At 37.9% G+C, this 22,553-nt stretch overlaps 1 long non-coding RNA gene across 1 annotated transcript in view; it reads right to left on the bottom strand.

Moving 5' to 3' along the window:
• Positions 1–22,553, bottom strand: part of LOC110438274 (uncharacterized) — a 49,068-nt gene that overhangs the window by 10,740 nt on the left and 15,775 nt on the right. The window contains exon 3 of the long non-coding RNA XR_011008212.2: positions 12,377–13,442. This is a non-coding gene — a long non-coding RNA (uncharacterized lncRNA). The remainder of the gene's footprint in view (positions 1–12,376; positions 13,443–22,553) is intronic.

The raw sequence follows: 22,553 nt of genomic DNA, 5'->3' as shown, positions 1-22,553 counted from the left end.
ACATTTTAATAGTATACACACACAAAACACACATATTTATATAATAAAGAGATATTTTTAACTGAGAAGTTTCTCATTCCCTTGTTAACATTTTATTTTTATTTTTAAATATTTCAACCCATATTCAAGGCCCTTTCTTATGACAGAAGCCACTTTTTCATTAATACTACAATTATTTATCAACCACACACCGATGCCCACCTCACTATAGTGATAAAGTCCTGAAGCATCTCCTCATTAAACTCTAAACAACGCTGATGTACTGGAGTGTGTGTGAGCAGCTCTAGAGACAAACAAATGAACACGAGAACTGGAGCGGGTCAGCGAGGAGCAGCCGGAGCCCCAGAGGAGACCGAGTGTCAACCCCAGCTGGGCGGACATTTTGTTGACATGCTGATAGGGATTTAAGCAGTGGGTGGGTGTGGGTGTGTGTGTGAGTTGAGAGAATGAGCCGGAAAGGAGAGAGAGGCTCAAAACAGCAGCGTTTCTGAGCTTGATTTCAACGCGAGTTTGAGACGATTAAGGAAGAGGGGTAAAGACGGGGACGGGTCCATTGAGACGGCGGGACGGAGGGGGTGAGGACTTTTTTCAGCTGAGCTAATGAAGCATAGGTGGAGATGAATAATGGAATCGTCCAGAGGGTGGGCTTGTGTCTTCGTCCGCTATTCAGAAAACTTGGTTTCTTTGGAGAAACATGTTGAGAGGAAGAAAAGCGCTGCTCTTAAAGGGGTATCATTGTTTACACTGCGGGAGACGGACAGAAAACCGGCGATGATGCCACCAATGAAAATGCCCTTCGTTAAAGCAGACTTGTGATTATGCAAAATAAAGGGATAGTTCACCCAAAAATGCAAATTCTGTTATTATAAACTGTTATTTAATTCAAATGTAATTAAGTTTCTTTATTCAGTTGAACACAAAAAGAAGATATTTTGAAGAATGTTGGAAGCAATTGAGTTCAATAGTATTTTTTTCTACCATTTTCATTCATTCATACATTTACTTTTCGGCTTAATGCCAATATTAATCTGGGGTCATCAAAGTGGAATGAACCGCTGCCATTTCTGATATTCTTTAAAATATCTTCTTGCATTAATAAAGGAAAAAACAAAGTTTAAGTCAGTAAATTCTCATTTTTTGAAGTAACATCCTTTTTTTAATGAAAAGATGTTGCATTAATACGCACCCCCTTAATTGCTAGTCAAATTCGTTTCGGGGTGCAGCGAGATGTCTGATCATACAACAAACCCCCCCTGACCTTGACCTCTAGGGTCCTTCTTCACCTGCAGCTGAATAGAGCAGCTGGAGCGTCTAGCCGGCGAATCACTGAATATTTGACACTTTTAGACGTTCCCACACTTCAACGAGACAATGTTGAGGGAGTCTTTGCAGGCTAGGCTCTTTAAATTTGAGTCTATTCTGAACTGCAGTGAATGTTTTAATCATTCATCAGCTGAAAAATTAAAGTTGTCAAATATGTTGCGTTTATATTTTATATACTGAATCGGAGTGACTGCTAAAATGTGATGGTTATCGTTATCGTTCTTGGTGTGAACAGCTCTTTAAATAAACGCTTTGTTCAGACATTCATTCATTCTCCTTCGGCTTAGTCCCTTTGTTCATCAGGGTTCACCACAGAGGAATGAGTGGCCAACTTATCCAGCATATGTTTTACACAGCGGATGCCCTTCCAGTTGCAACCCAGTGCTGGGAAACACCCATACACTCACATTCACAGACACACACTCATGCACTATGGTCAATTTTGACTTTGGACTGGGGGGGATACCGGTGCACCCGGAGGAAACCCACGCAAACACGAGGAGTACATACAAACTCCACACAGAAATGCCAACTGATTCAGCTGGGACTCGTACCAGCGACCTTCTTGCTGTGAGGTGACAGTGCTAACCATCGAGCCACCGTGCCACCCCTTTCTTCAGACACAAAGCAGCAAATATTATATGTTTGTATTTGGTCACACAAAAAAAGAGACATCAAATCTAGTGTAAATGCAATCCAAATGTGGTGTGAAAGCAGACTAAACGTGTCAGTGTGAATGCTGAAATTGTAAGTATTTAAGGCAGAAAGCTGATTTTTTTAGGAGGGAGGGAGGTAATGCGACTCATATTTGATTCACATTTTGTGGTAAATCGAATATATCTGATGTTGATGAATGTATTTCAAATGTGACGTGAAACCAGATTAAAGCATGATTCTGTGTGAACGCTCTTTAAGGTTTTTGTTTTGTCTTTCGCCCTCATGCCATTTCAAACTTGAACATATTGAACAGGCCTGTAACCAGGTGGTTTGAAAGACCCACCCCTCACTGACAAAGGTCCAGAATTTGTCCCAAACATGAGCTCATTTGCCCTACTTTTGACTGCAATGCAATCACAATAAGTAAAAATAACAGTTTTAAGAACAAGTGGAATCCTCTGTCGGCTGTCGCTTCAGCGTGACTTCAGCTAATCAGTTTTGGTCAGTGCACAATTATTTTTCATGAGACCAACATCCAGCTATGCAAGAAAACAGAAAATGTGATAAAGTGAAGTCAACTTTCACAACTGTATTGCTTTTAAATAGAGAAAATATTTTACAACTAACTTTTATTCTAAATCTTAGAACAAAAAATGACCAAAGAAAAGGTGTGAAGCACCAAAAGTGGCCCATTTTAAAATGAATTTGAATACTATTTTGGCTATAGTTGTTATTCATGGATTTTCGAATGTACTTTTTTTGGTTATGATGACCATCAGACAATCTATTTCAGCTAAAATAGTGCTTGAAATGCCACTAAAATGCAGTATTTAAATTTCATAATTAAATAGTAGCCTAAATGAAGCCTATAACCACAAAAGGTCCACTTTTTGAGAAAAAAAAGAACCATCCCTTTCACCAGGCTAGCTACAGGCCTGTTGAGCTAAAAAAAAAGCACTGATACATTTCTCATCTTATCCTTTGTTTTGAAACAATTCAAACAGATTTTTAATGAGGGCGAGTCTTTTTTCATTTTTCACTGAACTATGCCTTTAATGGTAAAATAAAAGGTACATCACAAAAAAAAAAAAAAAAAGTCAACACTAATTTGAAGTTTACTTGTTCAAGCGCTCACCCCACGTCTTTGCTTTCTGTCTACATCTCGTGCGGCCACGAAACCATTTGCTACGGAAGGCTACTTTCTCATTCCCTCTCTTCTGCCTGTCTGTCTATCTTGTTCCACGTCTCCTTTCTCTTCTCAGCGTATGGACAGACCCGAGGCTGGTCTGAAGCAACGTTTTGAAAGGGTGGGGGGAGGGGGGGTTGCAGTTCGGGGGCATTTTCATTACGGTCAAATCTCAGGCCCGGCTCTTCAACGTGGCCTGTGCCACCAAGCCGACAGTTTAATCATACAAACAGCACTCCATTCCCATTTCCCGCTCTCTCCTTCACACAATCTACTCCTCGCTTCATAATTCTGCGCCCCACACACTCCGCACGCAGCGCTGTGTTTTGGGGGCTTAAAAATGACATAATCAGTGGCTTGGATAAACGCCTGTTTTCCCTTCCGACTGTAATCAGCCGCAGTCGACGCTAACCTGTTTTAAAGGGCCAGCAGCTCTTTTCCACTCTTGCTCTGTAGATGCAGCACAGATGTGAAAATTCAGGCATATCACATTTGATCCTAAAAAGAGCACAATATTAAATCCTATGTTGACTTGCTAATCAATCAGATGAATATATAAAGTTCTGTGAACAAAAATCATTTAGTAAATATTAGGGCTGGATGATGGTCAGGCGCAGCCTTCACATACACCTCACTGTGACTGATGCCGGTGCTAACCTCAGAAATAATGTAGTAGTAGTAAATGTAATGTGTATTTATAAAGCGCATTTATTGTGTATGGCCATACACCCAAAGTGCTTCACAATCGTGAGAGGGGGGGGTCTCTCCACACCACCACTAGTGTGCAGCATCCACTTGGATGATGCGACGGCTGCCACAGGACAACGGCGCCAGTGCGCTCACCACACACTAGCTATTGGTGGAGTGAAGTGACAGTGATAGAGCCAATTCGGTGGATGTACACATAAATGTACACATTGTCGGATAAATGTACACATTTATCCATTTAACTGGATAAATGCACTAATGAAGCAGCTATTTAACAATGTATTTTTCTTTTATTGTATATTTATTGTAGGCCCTACTTTTTTGTATTACAGAAAAGACGCCAAGATAATGATAGCTAGCATGTTGCCAATTTTGTTTATTTTAAGAACTAAAGAGGGTAAAATGTAAAATAAACAACTAAAACAGTAATAAAACAAGATATTAAAACTCATATAAGCAACAAAATGCTTACTTATACATTTAGCAAGTTTACCTATCTTTAAAAATAGGGGACAAGTCAGATGTTCTACAACTATAGGTTAGGGCTGCACAGTATATGGCTTCAGCATTGATATCGCAGTGTGATAATTCACAATACACACATTGCAGGATTATAAGCAATGTTGAGTTTGTATTATACTTCATAATTAGCATGTACTTTAATCCCTGGAACTGTATAATGATTTTAAAAGCATTTAGGCATAAGAAAATGTACCACTTGTGACTTTAACAACGATTAATTTTATTAAATTGCTTTTATTTTTATCATTCAGTTACTGTACTTAAATACTGTTGAGGCCCGTTCACACCGGGACGCCTTTTGCTCGCATTTTCCGTTGACGTTTAATGCCTAGTGACTAAATAAAGGGCGATAATGTGATCGTGCACACCAACGCGCAGAATGCCAGCCATAAAAGCGTCATTTTCAAAGAAACGCCTCATGCTTGTTTTTGTTTTGTTTGTTTTGACATGTCTTCTCCACCAATCAACGTTAGTTCACATGCACGGAGCTGCTGAAGTTACAGTAAACAGCACTTGGAGGCGCTCGAGCACAAAACTGTCAATACGAACGCACATTGAAGAAGACACCCAAAGGCGATATCAACGAGGAGCTGCTTATTGCACTGGTGAACAATTAATAATTTCTTCATTGATAGAGCTGGAGCTGTTACTTGAACCCTGCTTGTTCAAATCACCAGTAACTTTAAGAACAAGCGTGTAAACTTTTTGTCTTCTTCTTCTGTGTTACAAGCCGGTGTCAGAAGTTTAAAGTTGTGCAGCACCATCTAACGTCAAGGGGTGATTTTGCATGCTTTTCTGGTTTTCTGCTCACATCTGGAAAAAAATCCTAGAGGAAACACTGATAGGGGTTGTAGTTTGCTACTGTCATGACAGATCATATGGCGTGATCAATGATTTATTTATTTATTTACTTTATTGCAATAACAACAAAAGAGTCACAGTATATGCAAAAAAATAAACAAATATTACGTTTTAAATAATAAGGGAATTCCGAATTGAATATAAGTATTATGACATGTAAAATATAGTATTTCTGACAATTTGCTTTATTTCGTAGATTTGAGTTATGAATTAATACAGTATCGTTATACTACTTGATATTGTGATACTTCAGCTGGTATAATGTTGTGGCCTGAATTGATGGTATCGTGACAACTTTAGTAGCAATCATTAACAAAGAGTTGTAAATAGTACAATATAAACATATATATTATATATAACAATATAATTACCTTTACTATAGTGTGGTACACATTTACTTTTTACGATAAACTACTCCAGTGTTTTATTTACTTTTTTTGTGGTATGCTAAGCATTAGATAGCAAACAGTTTAGTATGTAAAAATCTCAACAAAAAAAATCTGTCGCACAAGTTTTTTTATTCACAAATATAGCATATACTTAGCATAGTAACATGCTAAATGCTAATCAACACTTAGCATAATTTACCGAGAGATTTAATACAAAAATGTCAATGAATGCTTTGTGTAAACAGACAAGACTGGATAAAGTATTATAAAAACCACTTGCAAATATGCATGCTAACGAATATGCAGACTTGAATGCGTTTCCAAATTCCCTCAGAAGCCTTTAGCCTGGCTAGCCACTTGTCAGAACACAGGTGGAACAAAATCAAATAGGAAAAAAAACTGCATATCGCCCTGGCAGAACTGAGCAGTGCCAATAAATGCTTTTAGCAACTATTACTTCTGTGGGTGGACCACATTCAATCAATAACCAAGCAAATAAAAGCAGCGGGCACTCAGAGCATAGAAACCACCTCATAACTGTGAGACGGCGCTGAGGCACGGCTAACATTAAAACATTAAGCATATAATACGCACAGAGGGAAACCGCAATACTCTTGTGTGATGCTACAGCTTTCGTGGAATGTAAAAACAGTGTAAAGGGGTATTATTTAAATGAAAAATTCACCCAAAAATGTAAATGTACTTACAATTTACATCTCCCTCATGTGGTTCCAGACCTTTATGCGTTTTTTTCTTCTTCCGTTGAACACAGAAGAAGCTATTTCGACAAATGTTGATAACTAGTACACACAGACTTCCATAGCAGGAAAAAAATACTATGCAACTCAATGAAGACTACCAGTTTTCAACATTCTTTAAAATATCTTCTTTTGTGTTCAACAGAAAAAGGATAAAAGAGCTAATTGCAAACCTGCAGGGAATGGATTGTGGTTGTTTTTATGATTCGATAGAGAGTGTTGGAGGCCAGGATAACTCTCATTCAGGCCAGTTATTAAGCTTTAAGACTTTCCGGCCTTCAAGGTAAAAGTGTAAAAGGTTTACAAGTGAGTATGTAAGACAGCCAGAAGGAGTGTTGTTTCATGTTAGAAGAACAACCTAAAACTGGTCACTGTTACAACATGTAATAAAAAAGGCCTCTCTGATCAATTTATTGAAAGGCTGTGGGAAATAAAATACAACCAAATGTGGTTTTATGTTGTATTTTTAGGTCAAGCATGGTAGTTCTTACGTAAAATAATGTAAAAATTTACACAAAAGCCTTCATGAGAAGAATAAAATAAAATAAAAATCTGTTTTTTGTTTTATGTTGTAAGTATACATCTCACGTAATCAATACTTGTACGAGTATATAAAATAAAATATAATAAAATAGTATTATACATAGTAAGAACAACTGAAGCTTGGTAGCTCTTACATAAAAAAACAGTTCTAATAATAATAATAATAATTAAAATTAAAGTAAAATAATGTAAAAAAAATTACACAAAAGCCTTTACAACAAAATAAAATAAAATAAAAATAAGTTTTTCATGTTGTAAGTATACATCTAATGTAATAAATACTTGCACATGTATAAAATATAATAATAATAAATTCTAAAAGGTTTAAAATTTAACCTGAAAGTTTCCGTTTAATACAATGAAAAAAATTTTTTTTTATAAATAAATAAATAATAAAACAAAATAAAATAAGGTTATGTACTGTAAGAACAACTGAAGTTTGTTGGCTTTAACTTAAAATAATACATTTAAAACGTTTTTTAAACGTTAAAAAGTTTTAATGTTTAACCTAAAAGCTTCCATTTAATAAAATAAAATAAAATTTAACATTATGTTGTATTTTTAACTCAAGCATGGTAGTTCTTACATACAATAATGTAAAAATGTTCACAAAAGCCTTTATGAGTAAAATTAAATCACATAAGTATCTAGTTTTGTATATACAACACAAGTTAAAATACTTGCAAAAGTATAAAAAATAATAATTTTAAAAAGGTTTAATATTTGACCTAAAAGTTTCTATTTGATAAAATAAAATAAAACAAAGGAAGGCTACGTACTGTAAGAACAACTGAAGCTAGGTACCTCTAACAAAAAAAAATACATTTAAAAATGTTTAATATTTAACCTAAAAGCTTCAATTTAACAAAAGAAAATATTGTGATTTATGTTGTATTTTAGTTAGAGATTTACATGAAAGCTTTATGAGTAAAATTAAATCAAATAAATACCTAGTTTCATGTATACAGCTCAAGTAAAAAATACTTGTAAAAGTATGAAAAAATAATAATAGTTTTAAAAAGGTTTAATATTTAACCTGAAAGCCATTTGATAAAATAAAATAAAATAATATAAAACAAAATAAAATAAGGTTATGTACCATAAGAACAACTGAAGCTTGGTAGCTCTTAAATAAAGTAATTAAAACCAGCTCTAATCATTTACATGAAAGCTTCTAAATATAAAACAAAATCTGGCTTTATATTGTAATATCATGCAACTTAAGCTTGGTAGCTTTTAAATGAAATAACAAAAGGCAGCTCTAATAATTTAACTGAAATTCTTCATGAATAAATTAATCAAAACAAAACAAATAAAAATAAATATGGTTTCATGTTATAAATAAAAACAATTCTTGATAGCCCTTACCTAACATAATCAAAGGCACCTCTGATATAAAAAATAAATAAATAATAATAAAAATAATAATATAACAATAATAATAATAATAAACAAAATAACTTTCTTTTGGTTTATTTCCAGTTTTATCAAGGAAATAAAACGCTTAAAATAAAATAAAATAGAATAAAATAAAAGTTAGTATTTTTTCATTGTTTATTAGCCATCAACTAAAATGTAATATTTGTAATATAATCTATTTGTTTCCATAAACAATTGTCAAACACATAAACGATTATAGAATTCAAATTTGGGTAGCTAATCTTTTAATCTGAGCCTGATTGTCTTTTAATCTCCACACAGAAAGGACAAAGCTAATATGAACAAATCGCACACCGCCCTCCACAACTGAACGATATGGGATGAGAGGTTAACATATCGCTGGGTTGTGGTGAAAACGTGGCCTTTATTCTGGCACCTAAAGGGCGTAACACTCGCCCCTCTGTTCCCTCCTTCTCTTTCCCGCCTTTACGTTGCTACTAACAGGATTTACTGTACTCAGCTTCCCTGCCAAGCTTTGTGCTGAATTATGCATAATTGCGCTTGTGTACTCACACGCATGGCTAACGCTGCGATTAGCATAAAAGCTTTTTGGTTTCTCCAGGTGGGAGGGGGTTATATTTGTGTTGCATAGAGATCTCGAAGGGCACAAGATTTGCAGTGTGTGTATGTGTGTATTTGTTTAGGGGGACCATGGGGTGTGGTAGCATTGTTAGCATGTCAGGCTATATATTATTTTGTCTGGGTCTGGCTGAAACATATGGGCTCCCCAGCTGTTGTAAATATGCAAATATGGAACGAATGCAGACGGACTGACCCAGACGTACCACTCCGCTGCTAATATGCGTTTTAGACATCAACTTGTCCAGACAGACGCATGAGCAGACCCCCCCCCCCCAAACCAAACCAACCCCTAAATTTAACTGCTCCAATTCCAACAGAATCACCCCTCCCAAATTACATATCACACCTATGAAGCACAAATGTTATTCTTGATGACTAACGGCACCGTTAGCATCACTAGCATCCAACATGCTAGATTTACAAGGGCAAAGCTAGATTGAAAAACAGAAAGGCGAATGGTTATTTTGGCCTTAAAATCTTATGAGATGAGCTACATCTAAAGCTGTACAATAAGCATATTTATTAATCTAAATATTTAATATTTAAATTAAGTGTAAAGTTGCTCAAATGTCCATAATAGCCGCCCAAAACAAATATTTGAGATTCTTTGTCATGTTTTAAAGGGGAGATTCTTAAACCGTCTTTACGATATATATATTGCTATCACAGCACAGCTCTGGCCAACCCAACTTAATTTCAGTGTGTTACAATATAATGAAAACCTAAAATTGCAAGGTGCAGAAACTAGTCAACATCGTTGATGGTAAGGAGGCCATGATGGACAGAGGCCAGTGGGCAAATTTGGTTAAACCCCTACTCTTTTTTTGAAGGACATCCTGAGATTTTTAACGACCACAGAGATTCGGAACCTTGGTTTAACGTCTCATCTGAATAGTATAGTGTCCCCTTCACTATACTGGGGTGTTAGGACCCCCACAGACCGCAGGTTGAGCCCCCTGCTGACCTTATGGCCTACAGCGAACACAAGCAGAACACAGCAGATCAACAAGCAGAGATAACTATTAAACTTTTTTTTTCTCTTAACCGTCTGTAAATAAAAACATTGAAAAGAGGCATTTATTAGCAAATAATGATTTGACTGATAATCTTGCATCACTAGTTTGCGTCATGCATTTTTTGTACAACTAATCTGCACATTAAACTAAATACACATTAATGTATCTTCTGAGCCTCGAATGCATGTACTCAGTTAGGGCTGTGCGATCTGGGGAAAATATCCAATAAAATTTTTTTGACAGATATTGCGATTTAATTTTGTAGTCAAGATTCAGCTGAATAATCTGTATCATAGCTTCTTTCTGCTAAAAATGAGTGTTAGTTAAAAAAGGTAACAGTAAGCACAAATAATTTGAGCTTATCTTTCTGTAAACAAGTTGAACTCAAATTAGGGAGATAGTGTAGCTTATTATACATTAAAAAAACAATTATAAACAAACAAAACACTCAGCAAACTTCTATGGCTGATAAGAGCCTTTCTGTATAGTCTTTTATTGTCTAAAACTAAATAACTATACTAGATACTACACAAAATATCTTGATGTTAAACGTACTGTTGTGGTACTCCAAAATGGCTAAAAAAGGCAGAAAGACGGAAGTGTATCTCTTATCCTCCTGGTTTTTTTTTAAAATCCCTCTTTGGTCACTGCATTCAAAGGCACAGTGTCTTTTGTGAGGTAGTGCGCTTGCCATTAGTTATCTCCTTGGTGGGTTTGTAAGTTCTTTCTTAAACTGGAAGGTAAAGTCGACACTAGGGGCTTCGTAACTACTAGCTAGTTTGTAACTAAATTTGTTAACATGTTCTTAAAGCAAACCGTAGTTAGTAAGGTCGTAAGCTCTCCATGAAGTCATGCGTATAGTCACATTGAATGATGAAACAGCCAATAAGAAGCATTTAAATCGTTAAACTGCTTTAAAATTCTGCAACTAATGTATATATATATAACTGTTAAAAATGAATTGACAAATTATATTTGTTTAGTACATTACATTATAGTCAGTCACTCCAGATGACGCACATACCTGCATTGCGAGCAGTAAATGCACGCGAAATACAAATGTTATCAAAACATTTAACTTGAATATACTTTGACGTTGAATCCAAAATATTCCCATATTACCGATGTCCTGTTTTTCTTTGATATTAATGAATCTATTAATGCTTCTAAAGCGGCAGACGCCATCATCCCACTCGTCCGCGCTTTCCTGTTTGTTTGTTTTTGTTGTTTTTGTGGGTGTTCCACGTAGTTCGTTGCGCAATTCTGATTGGGCAGAATGAAAGTGAGCGCACTCAATTGGCTAGGAAAACTGTCACACACACACACGCCATGCACGTATTTGCTCTGGGTGGGAAAAATTAAATAACACATTTTTCATATCGCAGCCTCTTGCGATCAGATAATCGCAACGTTTCAAATCGCAATTGCGATTCAATTTCGATTAATCGCACAGCTCTATACTCAATAATGACTACTACAAAGGGAGATGTTTTCCCACAAAAAATTTAAATGACTAAAATTGGTCAAATCTGAATCAATTCAACAACCTCTTCATCACCCTCGCTAAAAACCAACACACATTGTACACAGACATCTCCCCAAGCAGGCAGGCTAACTGCCTAAGCTCCTTTCAGATCTTCAGCTCCGCTGACATGATTGTAATAAAACAAGTGTGAAGTTTTGTATTGTAAGGAGGAACACAATGTTGCCCGGCGAGCGTTTGTGTGAAGGGCGCGGATTGTCGGGTCCCACGGCACAGCAGTGCACCAGGGCCTACGGTGAGGAGTGCTGTGCATGCTAATGAGGTCATTATGGGAGGCTGTCTGGAACCGGGCCCTGCGAGTGAGGGATTTACGTAGCTCGACTACCCAGTCACAGATGTCACAGATGGCACCGGCATCAGATGCTTTGTGTGTGTTAACGCCATATTTTTCTCCCATTTCGAATGACAGAGCACTACTACAGCTTAACATGAAGACGGGCAGACTGTAAAAGGATACAAGTGATAAAGGAAGCGAGCACATATGCCCAGCCTGTTCAAAGGCGGTGTGAATTACTGATCCTACCAAATAACGGTTAAGCGAAATAAGCATATGCAAATGCAATTATCTGGAATCTGCATACGGGCCCTTGATTAGGCAGATGGGCAGCGTTTAAGGTGCCGCCATCTTGGCAGGGAGACAGCTGGCAAGCATCGTCGGCCATTTTGTCGAAGGCGCTGCCCAGCGGAGGCTAGACGGGATGGCGGGTATCTTATAATCGTCTGGCACTTCGTTTGTTTTACATAATACAAATCAGGACCTTCAAACAAGACATCCCGGCAGCTAGAACGGAGCGTTAAGCTGACGTTAATTAACTCATGCATAGAAGATTAGTAAAATATTTCCTTACCAAATTTAACTGGTTCTCGTTGGGCATCCAAGAATACTGGAACTATCCAGTTATAAAAATGTTAGCATCTTGTTAAAGTTGCATTTTCAGTTGTCCACATCCAATTGGATCTCTGGTCATGCAGGAGCAACTTTTGTAGAACTTGTGCACAAGCTCCATCTCACTGTGTCCTCCATTGGTCCGCAACATTATTAATACCCATCAAGTGCCACGGTCAAGGGTGAAAGCCGTTGCGAAGTGCCCAGGGAGAGTAAGTGCCAAGCCCTTCACCTACAAATCAAAGCCAAGTCCTTCTCCAGGCCACTCGAATAGTGACTGCCATCAAAAAAAAAAAAAGAAAATCATGTAAAAACCATTGTGGAAAAGGTGAAAAAGGATTCATACTGCTCTCTCATCCTGGCCCATCAGGTGTAGAGCACTTTGTGCATGCTTAGGAGGAGGACCACTAAAAAAAGAAGGCCTCTTGATTTAGCGTAAAAGAGATCTCCGTCAAGCACTCATTACAACAGTCAGGGGGAATGTGCACTCATGGCGAAAAAGGAATCAAAGACGGGGGAAAAAAAGACCTTTGACATTCTTTTTCTACTCATTCTCCAGCAGGCAAAGTTTTATCAAGTGATGCTGAGCCTGGAAAGGCCCTCTGGCAGAACCACACACGCATACACACACACTCGGCGTTGCATGAAGAGCGTCAAGGCTGTTGGCCCTCTCTTTAGCTGATGCTAGTTGACTGAGAATGGGCTGAGAGAGAGAAAGCTGAACACACGAGCTCCCATGGCTCCATGGCTGGAGGCAGCGTTGGGCGACCCCTGGCAGCATCTCTCCTCAGTATTGATTTCTCTCCCTCCTCGCTGCTGAGGAGTCGGTAGCCGGCGGGGAAAGCGAGCTGCCTCTCCTGCCCACTCCGACGCTCCCTGGCTGGCCCCTGCCGTCTCTCAGAGACCTGAAGACGGAGAGTCGGGACCGATGGAAGAGAGCCCATGGCGGTCCGCAGCTGTGTTCACCTGCTCCGGGTTCACTCCTCCACCACTATCGCTACTCCCACTCTCTGCTCGTCTTCCGACTCCTGCCAAAACAACAGTGAGGGAGAGAGAGAAAACAAGTTTAGCTTAACTTTCAGCGTTTTGCCCATTGCAAATGTCAATCCGCAGCTTTGATCAGGGAGATGTGCAAGGTGAATGTTTTGGCATCTGCTCTCAGTTAGTAATGTGAACTTTGTAACCTTGGAATGAAAAAAAGGCTGAGGCAGGAGATTTTTTGAGTTAAGCATGTCAGGCTGAAAGAAACTGTCTGCCAAGTGCACTTAGAGCCCCTATGCTGATGCTTCCCCCATTCAGCGGACAAAACCGGGACTTTACACAAGCGCTAAGTAAGCTACAGTACTTGTAAACCTCACAGACGATGACAATGTTTTCTTGTTTTCCTTTTAGCTTTTCCTAAAATTATGTAAATGATATCAGAATCCAATTGCCATGCAGATTAGTTCAGTAGGACATGACTTTATGGATTGTGCATTTAAAAGATGAAAAACAAACTTGACTAATTAATTTCCTGTAAGTTCGCATCTTTAAAGATATTTCACTCAAAGTTCAATCTTTAGGATTTTCTGCAATTTTTTGGGCGGTAGAAACATGACAATTTTAGTTGATTGTGGGAACTTGATAATTGGTATAACCTTAAATCTATATTTCTTTTAAAAGAAACTTCAAGCTGAAAGTTTCACCTCGACAAAAATGACGTTGGTCTAAAGTGAGTTAAGTGCTGAAAAATGGGGGACCACTTCAGAGTTGGGGGGCAGGGTGCTACCGAGGGGGCGAGCTGCATGTCTCAGACACAATAATACTATTCATTGGGTCCAGACATGGGTGTTAACACCCCTCTGGCAGCACACAATGGGGCTCCCTGGCATTGAGACAGCCTCGCTGATATTGTTAGTTCAGGGCAGCGTTCGGCCGGCCGCGGGAGAAAGCGTCGGCATTGTGCCGGACCGGCAGGACGGGTGGAGGGAGGTGAAAGGCGAAGAAAGAGAGAACAGTGTATCTGTCAGCTCGAAGGGAGAGGGATGGGGCAAAAAAAAGGGGGAATCGGTGGGGGCCGGGGCATGGCATTGGACTTGTGAAAAAGAAAAAGAATCCCTAAAAAGAAGATGGGGGTGAGAAAAAGATTGCACTATAAATATTATTGAAGGGGGGACGGGGAGAAGAGGCGGAGGGAACGGGTTTGAAGGTTGGGGCTGGGAAGCTGCTTTCTGCGTTTAGGTGCATTTCATGCCTGCCATAGTTACAAAGCACAGGGGAACAATGAAACTGTGTGGCGATGGATAAAAAAAAATTTATTCAGGGAGCTTACAAGAGAGAGCGTGAGAGAATACGAGAGAGCGAAAGAGGGAGGGCACTGCTGCAGTCGCCTCATGAACGAGATCAGGTACGCCACTGACATCCAACTACCGCGAGATGTACAGCTTCCCTATCTCGGTGTCCACGTGGGGAGCAAGACAGAAAGGAGGAGAAGGGAAGGGAAAAGCCGAAAAAGAAGATCTGACAACTGTGCAATATAGTTCAGCAAGCAAAATATTGCAGATATCAGGTTAAACCATCTAAATATGCTGGCCAGGGTCCACCAAAGACATTGAGATCCTACTCTTGAGATCATATTCTGATTTGTGTTGGACTTTTTGATTCTCAAATAATAACCTAAGTTCCCATCTAATGCTAAAAATGTGGCTTGCAGAAAAGCTTTGCCTTTGTGTGCTAAGAATTAGCATCGATGTACACATATTTTAATCAGTAATTAAAGTCAATACATCTCATATAAGGAAGATGTGTATCATGATGCATTCAAAAAAATAAAAGGAAGTTCTTAATTCTTGTTTGCTAAAAACATGTTCTTCAATCTCCACTGTATCTTGTACACAGTTTAACATGAGCTCTAAATATTTTACAGATGTGCAATACTTGTGAAAAGCTAAAGAATCCAAGGACTGTATTTGACAAAAAACGATTTTTTGCTAAAGAAAAAGATACCAAAGCCTTGCCTTTCACTTTTACAACAGCAAGGCCAATCAATCTGCCCTTGTGAGTTCCTATGCTACGTTGCAGAGGCTTAAGAAGATCTCGGCAAAATCTATGATCACTCCACATTCTCACAACAACACACTTGAAATAAAGCATCAGTACACACAACTAAATGGCACCAGTTTTGCCCTTAAACAAAAATACACAATCCCATTTCAAAGGAGCCATAGTTTCAAGGCATCTTCTGCCCAACACCAAGCCTGCTTTTCAAGAACACTACTTTATGAAACACTACTGTTTGTTTCCCTCCTGGTTAACACAGACCATTTGTTCCCATGGCAACCTTACCTCCTCTTCCGTCTTTGACTGACGGCAGGGCAGTGGGGGCGCGGCCCTGCTAAGGACACACCCCCTGCGTTTAGAGCAGCCCATGGAGAGAGAAGAAGAATTTGATACACATTTTGTTCATTGAAATGTATACATAGGTTTATATACAGTTGAAGTCTAAATTATTAGCCCCCGTTTATTTTTTCAACACATTTCTAAACATAATAGTTTTAATAACTCACCTCTAATAACTGATTTAATTTATCTTTGCCATGATGACCGTAAATAATATTTGACAAGACATTTTTCCAGACACTTCTATACAGCTTAAAAGGTTAACTAGGTTAGGTTAACTATGCAGGTTAGGGTAATTAGGCAAGTTATTGTATAACGATGGTTTGTCCTGTAGACTATCAAAAAAAAAGTTAGCTTTAAGGGGCTAATAATTTTAACTATAAAATGTTTTTTTTTATTTTTTATTAAAAACTGCTTTTGTTCTAGCCAAAATAAAAGAAACAAGACTTTCTACAAAATAAAAAATATTTTCAGACATACTCCGAAAATTTCCTTGCTTTAAAGGGGTGGGTGCTAATAATTATTACTTCAACTGTACTTAAATAAAAGTGCAGGGAAAAACTTAAAACAACAGTTCAACAGAAATGATGAGCAAAGTTGAGTTGAGTTTTTTTTATTTTTTTTATCCTTTTTGTGTTTTAAATACTGTTAAATATAATTTGGTAGGATACAGTAACCCATAATGCTTTACATTTGGAAATTGATAACTGATAGTCTATAAAAATAAATCTTGATATGATGACTGTATGACCATAACTCCCATTTCTTGTAACAGCTGAAGTCACAGTGTGGGAAAGTGTATTTTTAGGATTTTCCAAATTTGCTCAGACAACCAAATTGTGGCAAATATTTGATTAGTTTTTTTTACTGCACCATATGCCGGCACGCTAACCACTAGGCTATTCTGCTGATGAGTTTGAATCTTTAACACGAAATAGATCCTCCCATGTTTGGACTTAACATACCAAAATGATATAGTCAGCAATCATAATTTAAGCCAGTTAAAGCATTACTACTATCTGAAAAGTTTCTTACAATAACGTTTTGCAACCCAACTGAAGCACGATTCACTTATTTAAATTCCATTACGACTATCTGTTTTGAAATAAACTTACTTTCGCCAGATCCTCTCATTTAAGCCCTTGGTTTACCCGCACTGCTATTGTTCAAGTTTACTTCAGTCAAATCAGGCTGTCGTGTACTGTGTGTTTGGTTCACCTGCTGAACCACGCATGTGCAGTATTATCAGCTTACTGGCTCTCAAATCTGATCTCAGTGTACTGTTCTAATAACTGAATAACTCGGGAAAAGAGGGGGTAAGTAGTTTATGGATAAAAGTGCTTACTGGAGGCGCGAATCACTTCAAATGATTCAGTTCTAATTGTTTACTTTGAAGATCCGGTTAAAAAGAATGATTCGTTTGTGATCAGATCAAGAGCACTACTTTTAGGTCACTGTACGGGTTGTATTTAATGTTGTCACATTGCTGCTGTCATGTCCACTTGTTGTTGTTGTTGCGGGATCAACAGTGAGGATGACTGGAGGAGGACCGGCTTGATCTGGCCAATGGCATTAGGATTACAGACTCTGAGGTCTGGCAGCGCGAAGTAAATAGATTTACTTCTAAAAGGCTTACAGTCTGTATTAAATACATTCACAAAGACGAAAACGAAGGACGTTTTTGCTATAATTTTAGTTAATTTCAGCTAGTTGTGTACACAATACAGTTTTAGTTAGTTCTTGTTTTTATTTTATTTCAGTAAACAAAAATGATTTTAAATTCTAGTTTTCGCTTTTCGTTCATTTTCGTTAACTATAATAACCTTTTGATTGTGGCTAAAAATCACACATGTAAGCCGGACTTTAGTCAAAACTCCTCTATTTGTTTGAGCAGTCTCATAGCAACAGCACAACCAATGCTATAAAAGCAGGGGCGTGTCTACCCATTTAACCCACCAATAGCAAGATGAGGCTTGACTCAGGAGACCAGTTTGAAAACAATCATTCTGTTTCATATTAAGTGCTTTAAGATCAACAACACTGCAATTTCGTTCTTCTGCAGTCTATTCAATTCACACGTCGTCGTTCTGTCCGACATAATCTCCACATCACAAGCTCCGGCAGATCACAGTACAGCACACAGTCGGCTAAAGCCAAGCTGTGGGCATCTCTCGCTCTGATAACAGGCCGCATTATTGGGACAAGATGTTTGATGTAGGGGCCAGATATCCCCTCAGCGCTGCGACATAGATCACAGCACCAACCAGCGTCGGCTCTGGCTTTTCTAACTCCTTACTGAGACCACAGGGGAGCTGTTCCACTCTGCACATCAGTGGGTCTCCTCGCCACTGCCGTTTCATCTCCGTGGACTGTCTCCCAGGCCCGCATGAATAAGTAACAGCACACACGAGCTCAACTCTGGGCTTTGAAGTGCCGAGTGCCGGTAGCTGTTACACCCGGGCCGGATGAACGCGGCTCTGCCGCTCGGGTCAGAGGCCTCACTGGCTGGTGGGTTAATGTACCTCTGTGGCCCTTTGTCCCAGTAGAAAGGATTACACCGGTGGGAGAGGGGCTGGACAATGTGACCCTCCTGAGAAAGGAGGGGCGCCAGGATTCCCTGCTATTGAGATGGGTGGTTAACTTCCCACTCAACTCAATTACCTAAGCCGAGTGAGGGAGTGAACATCTCAACCACCTGAGAGAGGGAGAGGACTGCAGGATTAGTGGGGACTGATAATGATAGCTAATAAGGGACAATGTACAGTTAGCTAGCTTGTTGAGAAAATATGATGGCATCCTTCAATAGTTCTGTATTATTCAGAAGAGGGTTTTTTATGATATCGAGTGGCTGATTGTACAGTACACTGCTTTATTACATATAAAAAAATGTATAGAATATACACTACTTAAAAAATAAATAAAGAAGTAAAAATGTATAAAAATAATAATATTAATAATATTAGGGTTGTCCCGATCAGGTTTTTTTGCCCTTGAGTCCAAGTCAGAGTCATTTGATCTTGAGTATTTACCAATACCGAAACCCGATCCGATTCTTCTTTAATACGTAAAAAAAAGAAGAAAGAGTAAAGAAACAGATCCAGGACATTCCTTAATTTTTATTTAATTCACCTTATTTTAACATTCAAGAACTCTGTTTACAAACAGATTACATCTGTGATGTAGCTTGAACAATCAAGTAATAAATAACACCAATTCTTCACTTTTGGACTTTAGTGCAAGTAAATATATAAAAAAAATCTAATATAAAAATACTTAATATACCCAGCAGTCAATCCCAAGTTTACATATCTCACAGTTTGCTATAGCAATGTGGTCATCATCCACTTTAAAATACCTCCAGACCGCAGAAATACTTGCGATTTTTCACTTCAAGCTGCTTCCGTTTTCTACTTTACCAGCATCTAACAAATAGCATCTCTGTAACAAAGTAATGTCATGCTGTACGCGTTGCTGTTTCTGTGTGAAGTCAAGAAAGAGGTCTAACTCTGTCACCGCATAACTACTGAGGTGTTAAAAAATAATGTGAATACATATTTGAGTCCTGTTCGGGAGGTAACGTCCGATTCTGATAAGAGTCTGAAACTGCGTAATCAGGCCTGATTTTCAATCACGTGAATGGATCTGGGTATCCCTAAAAAAATATCACTTTTGTTTTAATGATCATTTTTATATAGCCAAATTATTGCATATTACAATACATACAATATTAAAATCCTGCATGCGCACTTAAAGCATCATCTACAAACACTTTTTAAAATACTCATTAATTTTTTTATTAAAATTACATAAATTCTTATACACATTTCATGCAATAAATATAAAAAAATAAACAATTATTACTATTATTCCAATACTTTTTCTTTTTTTCTGAAAATATTTATTCATTCAAGTGATATTTTTTAGCATACCAGTTGCATATATATAAAATGAAATTAATAAAGAAATAAATAAATGTTTAAAATAATATTAATAATAAACATTAGTTTTGATGCTATAATTAAATATGCTAAGAAGCTATCAAAACATAATTGCTAAAAAATACTACATACTTAAAACTTCTTATATATTACACAACTTTCTATATTTATTATTATTATTATTATTATAAAATGTTATAAATTATTTTATTCCATGTAATAAATAATAATAATAATATAAAATAAATTAATTAGTTTTCAGCTTACTCCCTTTATTAATCTGGGGTCGCCACAGCGGAATGAACTGCCAACTTATCCAGCATATGTTTTACGCAGCGGAAGCCCTTCCATCTGCAACCCATCAGTGGGAAACACCTATACACTCCCACATTCACACACTGTGGACAATTTAGCTTACCCAATTCACCTATAGCATATGTCTTTGAAATTGTGGGGGAAACCGGAGCACCCATATACAATTTATGAGAATTATTTATAACTTTATCGTTTTCTTCTTTATATTTAATCCTTTAAACAAGGGGTCATTTGTTAATCACCTGAATGTCATGACAACACCCTCAACCAAGCAAAAAGCATCGTTTACCACCAACTACCACTCAAAACTTTCACCAGTTTCCTGAATGACTCTTAAAAGCATGAAATACTGTTCCCCATTTGCAGCAACAACATGGTCTATGTTTCCAGATCCAAGTGCCACTGAAGAAAATAAGTCAGCATCAATGTCAAACATTTATGGGTTTCTATACAGTATTATACTTTACACAACAACATCTTCTATGACACATTTTCTCTCATTAAGTGCAAGACAGAACGAAAAACATAAGTTAACCGAAACAAAAGCACCCTTGAGGCAGTCTCTCAAAAAAGTAGATCACGAAACCAGATCTTGTCAAGTAGGCCAGAGCCAAAAGAAACATACATGGACTGAAAACTCAGACTGCGGAGCATGTTAAATCTCACAAATCTGGTATCAACAGGGCGAGACTATGTGACTGCTATGTGTAAAGACAGTGGAAAGCAGAGGCGCTAGCAACCAGGCGCACTTAAGACTCTTTATGGCCCTCAGTAGAGCCTTCCTACACCCACCACCACCTTCAATGTCTGACTAGCCCAGCTCTCTGTTAGCCGTATTGATCCTGACAAGGAGGAGGGGTGGGTTTTTTTCTATACATACACTGTAACATAGCGCAGTCACTTGTCTATCCTCTCTGACCCCTTCATCTCACTCATCAAGGTTAAAGAACTCTCCAGAATGAGGAAGGGAAAGCTAGGGTGGTACTCGTAGTGGAGGAGAGAGAGAGGGATTTTCACGGTGAGCTTATCTGTCTCCATGAAAGTAACTGCCTCGGGGTGCCACTGTAACAGAAGCCCCCCCACTCGACCCAAACACAATCACACCTCCCACTCAATTGAGCAGAAATAGATTTACGGAAAGAGGCGACAGTGGAGCGCAACGCAACATCGTACATTAAGTCGCATGGGAAACACAGCGATGATCCTTCAAATTGAGCTAATCTCGCCACAAAACAGAAATGTAACAAAGGTTTCTTTGATAGTGTGAGTGAAACTAGATGTAAAATTCCGTAAAATTTTTATAAACGCAAAATGTTGCGACGTGTTTGGCGATGTATTAGGAATGTTTATTTGTTAACTTGGACCTCCATTAGCCACTACCAATGTTTCATATTTTACATCCTGCACACACACAACATCATAGGACGTTAATATTAGGTTAGATTTCGGTCACCAGCATGTAAGGACAATGTTATTTTGACATCCAATAATGACGTCAAATGACGTTGATAATTGGCTGATTTTAGGTTGTGTTGGAAAGTGACCAAAATCTACCATCGAGCCAACATCTAAAATCAACATCATATTAATGTCAAATGCCGACATTTATTCATCATCTATGGCAACCATAATCTAACGTCTGATAGACGTCATATTGGTTACAACCACACATTGTCAAGCTGTAACATCATTAGACGTTGATATTCATGTTGGAAAGTGACCAAAATCCAACGTCGAGCGCACATCTTAAACTAACGTCATATTTAAATCATATAGTGACATTTATTCGTCAGGTATGGCAACTAAATTCCAACGTCTGATAGACGTCATATTGGTAATATCAATGTCAACTATAACATCATTAGTTACTTAGTTGTTTTTAGGTTGTATTCGAAAGTAATCAAAATGCAATGTCTAGCAGACATTGGACATTGATGTCAGTCTGACGTTGGGTTCTGACGTCAACCCAATTTTTATTTCCAAACAAAATGCAATGTCCCATGACGTTGGGGTACAACTTCAATCTGATATTATGTTGATGTCCTGTGCCTGCTAGGCAGGTAATATTTATTATATATATAATATATATATATAGTTTTTTTTATTATCATCTGAAATTAGTTAGGACTTACATTATGCAATTAACGCCATTTACGAAAACCTTTTAACAAGCGCTCGCACATTTTGATCAAAGCTCCTCTGGTCTGAGAGTAACACAATTACAGTTCTCTGTATGTCATGTGGTTGAATTGACAATAAAGCTGACTTTGTTGCAGGTGTTTGAGCGAAAGTTTGAGGTACAGAACTGCAAAAAAGGGCAGGATTAAACATTAAAAAAGCATGCAACTGCTCTATATTTAAAACTTCCATACATGATTGGCGGTCATGTTTTGATCTTCTATTGTTCTCATGCAATCACGTTAGGCGATTTTGCAAAACTTTTCATTTAAGCTTGTGTTTCCAGTCTGCCACATTCACATGCCTATTAATCGAAGTCTATGAGGTGAG

Source organism: Danio rerio, chromosome 22 (genome assembly GCF_049306965.1).
Source record: "Danio rerio strain Tuebingen ecotype United States chromosome 22, GRCz12tu, whole genome shotgun sequence".
In the NCBI taxonomy this organism is placed as follows: domain Eukaryota; kingdom Metazoa; phylum Chordata; class Actinopteri; order Cypriniformes; family Danionidae; genus Danio; species Danio rerio.
Note: the sequence above shows the minus strand (reverse complement) of the source record. Positions and strands in the feature narration are given on the sequence as shown.